General features: G+C 37.9%; 2 pseudogenes; both read left to right on the forward strand.

Moving 5' to 3' along the window:
- The first annotated feature begins 189 nt into the window (after positions 1-189).
- On the forward strand, positions 190-370 carry LOC129251407 (5.8S ribosomal RNA; annotated as a pseudogene).
- A 444-nt stretch (positions 371-814) lies between these two features.
- The window catches only part of LOC129251422 (large subunit ribosomal RNA), a 7589-nt pseudogene continuing 3403 nt past the window's right edge, over positions 815-5000 (forward strand).

The raw sequence follows: 5000 nt of genomic DNA on the forward strand, positions 1-5000 counted from the left end.
CCACCACTGTATTATTGTTGAACTAAGACATTCGCAACTTAATAAAAATGTTTAGAGTTAAATATATTTGATATATATTATTGAAAGAAAATCAATTTATATATTATTAATATTATTTAATTTTACTCTTTCAATTAATATATGCAAAAAAAAATTGACATTTGTTATAAATAAAAATAAATAAAAAAATACTCTAAGCGGTGGATCACTTGGCTCATGGGTCGATGAAGAACGCAGCAAACTGTGCGTCATCGTGTGAACTGCAGGACACATGAACATCGACATTTTGAACGCATATCGCAGTCCATGCTGTTATGTACATTAAATTCAATTTTAAAGTACTGCTTGGACTACATATGGTTGAGGGTTGTAAGACTATGCTAAATAAGTTGCTTATTCTTTTATAAAAATAATTGAATTTAAGCAAATGTGTATATTATTGGATTTTAAATAATTCATAATATTAATAGCAAAAAAAATAAAGATATATAATGAATTTTATTTATTATATATTCTTTAAAAAAAAAATCCTCTCAAATAAAATGAAATGATGAAAATATTGAATCTAAGTATTCTTTACAAAAAATTTTCATATTATTTATATATATATATATAAAATAATAATTTATATATGTAATTAAAAGGAGGAATGTCTAGCATAAAAATTAAATTTTTTATTCTAGGATTGCCTCATTTTACATTATTATTATTTTTATATATTTACAATATATAAAAGGAGAAAAGAAAAATAGAGATGAAAAGATGATATAATTTTTTTATTAAATTGTGAGAAGATAAAAAAAGAATATTAAAACAACCTCAACTCATATGGGATTACCCCCTGAATTTAAGCATATTAATGAGGGGAGGAAAAGAAACTAACAAGGATTTTCTTAGTAGCGGCGAGCGAAAAGAAAATAGTTCAGCACTAAGTCACTTTGTCTATATGTCAAATGTGAGATGCAGTGTATGGAATATCTTAATATCTAGTATGAGAAATTAACGATTTAAGTCCTTCTTAAATGAGGCCATTTACCCATAGAGGGTGCCAGGCCCGTATAACGTTAATGATTACTAGAAAGATATTTCCAAAGAGTCGTGTTGCTTGATAGTGCAGCACTAAGTGGGTGGTAAACTCCATCTAAAACTAAATATAACCATGAGACCGATAGTAAACAAGTACCGTGAGGGAAAGTTGAAAAGAACTCTGAATAGAGAGTTAAATAGTACGTGAAACTGCTTAGAGGTTAAGCCCGATGAACCTGAATATCCATTATGAAAAATTCATCATTAAATAATTAAAAAAATAATGTGCATTTTTTTCATATAAGGACATTGTAATCTATTAACATAATAAAGTATTTATCAAAAGATCATTGGTGATATTAAGTTTATTTAAATTAATTTGCTTTTTAAGCATATTAACATAAAATAAATACTAATGATTTGATAAAGTGTTGATAGATTTTATTATATATAATGCTAAAATTCATTTTTTGAATTTTACAAAAAATTTAATATCTATGATATTAATATTTATTTGTATGCATTTATATGATTAACAATGCGAAAGATTCAGGATACCTTCGGGACCCGTCTTGAAACACGGACCAAGGAGTCTAACATATGTGCAAGTCATTGAGTTATATTAAACTTAATGGCATAATTAACTTAACTTAAATATAATGGGATTAATTTTTAGTCTATTTTTTAATAAATAGTCAATTAATTCAATCCCGGGGCGTTCCATATAGTTATGTATAATGATAATTTATTATTATTTATACCTCTAACTGGAGCGTACCTTGAGCATATATGCTGTGACCCGAAAGATGGTGAACTATACTTGATCAGGTTGAAGTCAGGGGAAACCCTGATGGAAGACCGAAACAGTTCTGACGTGCAAATCGATTGTCAGAATTGAGTATAGGGGCGAAAGACCAATCGAACCATCTAGTAGCTGGTTCCCTCCGAAGTTTCCCTCAGGATAGCTGGTGCATTTAAAAATTATATAAAATAATCTTATCTGGTAAAGCGAATGATTAGAGGCCTTAGGGTCGAAACGATTTTAACCTATTCTCAAACTTTAAATGGGTAAGAACCTCACCTTTCTTGATATGAAGGTTGAGGTTATGATATAATGTGCCCAGTGGGCCACTTTTGGTAAGCAGAACTGGCGCTGTGGGATGAACCAAACGTAATGTTACGGTGCCTAAATTAACAACTCATGCAGATACCATGAAAGGCGTTGGTTGCTTAAAACAGCAGGACGGTGGACATGGAAGTCGTAATCCGCTAAGGAGTGTGTAACAACTCACCTGCCGAAGCAACTAGCCCTTAAAATGGATGGCGCTTAAGTTGTATACCTATACATTACCGCTAAAGTAGATGATTTATAAAACAATTTCGATTGATTTATAAATTTTGAAACTTTAGTGAGTAGGAGGGTACAATAGTGTGCTTAGAAGTGTTTGGCGTAAGCCTGCATGGAGCCGCTATTGGTACAGATCTTGGTGGTAGTAGCAAATAATCGAATGAGACCTTGGAGGACTGAAGTGGAGAAGGGTTTCGTGTGAACAGTGGTTGATCACGAGTTAGTCGGTCCTAAGTTCAAGGCGAAAGCCGAAAATTTTCAAGTTTTTAATAAAAAAAAATATTAATAAAAATATATTTAAAAATAATTAAAATACTTGAATTATTTTGAACGAAAGGGAATACGGTTCCAATTCCGTAACCTGTTGAGTATCCGTTTGTTATTAAAAATGGGCCTTGTGCTCATCCTGGCAACAGGAACGACCATAAAGAAGCCGTCGAGAGATATCGGAAGAGTTTTCTTTTCTGTTTTATAGTCGTACTACCATGGAAGTCTTTCGAAGAGAGATATGGTAGATGGACTAGAAGAGCATGACATTTACTGTTGTGTCGATATTTTCTCCTCGGACCTTGAAAATTTATGGTGGGGTCACGCAAACTTCTCAACAGGCCGTACCAATATCCGCAGCTGGTCTCCAAGGTGAAGAGTCTCTAGTCGATAGAATAATGTAGGTAAGGGAAGTCGGCAAATTAGATCCGTAACTTCGGGATAAGGATTGGCTCTGAAGATTGAGATAGTCGGGCTTGATTGGGAAGCAATACCATGGTTTATGTACTCGTTCTGGGTAAATAGAGAATTACGATTCTTGTTCCCCGGATAGTAGTTACGTAGCCAATTGTGGAACTTTCTTGCTAAAATTTTTAAGGAATTATATCATTCGATATATATTCCTTTTAAATTATAACGATTATCAATTAACAATCAATTCAGAACTGGCACGGACTTGGGGAATCCGACTGTCTAATTAAAACAAAGCATTGTGATGGCCCTAACGGGTGTTGACACAATGTGATTTCTGCCCAGTGCTCTGAATGTCAAAGTGAAGAAATTCAAGTAAGCGCGGGTAAACGGCGGGAGTAACTATGACTCTCTTAAGGTAGCCAAATGCCTCGTCATCTAATTAGTGACGCGCATGAATGGATTAACGAGATTCCTACTGTCCCTATCTACTTTGTTGCCCGTGCGAACGCTAGACATTGATGGTTGAACTATATCAACTGAACTGTCAGGGGTCATATGCCGTGATGTGTGAATTGGGGGCGTGTATGTCGGAGGGGGGCTGCGGCATTGCTTTGCTCCAGGAACCATACTCCACCAATGGGGTGGTGAGAGGCCTTCCTGGGGGCTTCAGGGTCTTTACGGACCTTGGAGTCAAGGCCGCAGTAGCTGTGTGTGAGCCAAGCTACTCTTGTGTAGTAGTTGACTCATCACAGTGGGGAGTATGTGTGTGTGTCGAGGGGGAATTCGGCAGAATGAATGTCGTCAGCTTGTACTGCAAGTCTGACGAGCCTCTAGAGCCCTACTTAAGATACATTGATGCGGTGCTACTACTTGAGAGTAGCATTCCTGCCATCGTGTGTCTTGACGCGAATGCTACCTCCCCGATGTGGTTCAGCAAGGTATCCAGGCATACTGCTGGATATCGGAGCCACACTCGGGGTGAGGTTATGAGCGAGTGGGTTGTGGCGAATAACCTTCTTGTAGCAAACGAACCAAGCGTATGGTATACGTTTGAGGGGCCTAGAGGTGTGAGTGACATTGACGTGACGCTCATGAATGACGCAGCAGCGGGTAGGTTCGAGTGTAAATGGAGTGTTAGGGGGGGTTGGGGAATTAGTGACCATAATTTAATACAAATTATGGTTACTCCCCGTACCCCGCAGTTAGAAGGGGGGAGTCCATTGAGGCGATGGCGTACCTCGTGTACCGACTGGAACCGATATGGACATACTGTTAGGGAAGCGGTATTGGATATACCGCTTAGGGAGTTTGAGGAATTGGGGGTTGACGAGCAAATTGCTCGTCTATATGAATGTGTCTGGGGTGTGAATGACTTATTGTTTAGGAAAGCTAGGGCTGTGAGAATGAAAGGTGTGAAATGGTGGACGAGTGAGTTAAATTCAAAGAGGAGGTCTGTCCGACGCTTGAGGCGTTTGTTTCAACGCGGCAGGCGGACCAATTCGGAGAATCTGTCTCAGCTCAAGTATCAATTTAGCGTAGGGATGAAAGAATATAAGAAGATGCTTGTGAGAGTGAAGGAGGAAGAGTGGAGGAGATTTGTGGGGGAAAATAGGGACGACCCTTGGGGACAGGTCTATAGGATCTGTCGGGGTCGTCGAAATGAGATGGCTAGCTCTCTTCGCGTAGGTGATACTGTATTATCGACGTGGAGAGAGTGTGCCAATGTTCTGTTAGGCGAGTTTTTTCCCAGGGCTGAGGTCCAGGTTCCTCCTGCACAAGAGGTGCCTGTCCCTCCAATAGAAGCTGAGGAGTTGGATTATGCATTTGGCCTGGTCAGGTCTAAAAGGTCTCCAGGTTTCGATGGTTTGAACGGAGAGATGTGCAAATGCTTGTGGAAGTTCATTCCGGAATATTTGGAGGCCATTTATGATAAATGCATATGGGA

Source organism: Anastrepha obliqua, unplaced genomic scaffold, assembly GCF_027943255.1.
Source record: "Anastrepha obliqua isolate idAnaObli1 unplaced genomic scaffold, idAnaObli1_1.0 ptg000014l, whole genome shotgun sequence".
Classification (NCBI taxonomy): domain Eukaryota; kingdom Metazoa; phylum Arthropoda; class Insecta; order Diptera; family Tephritidae; genus Anastrepha; species Anastrepha obliqua.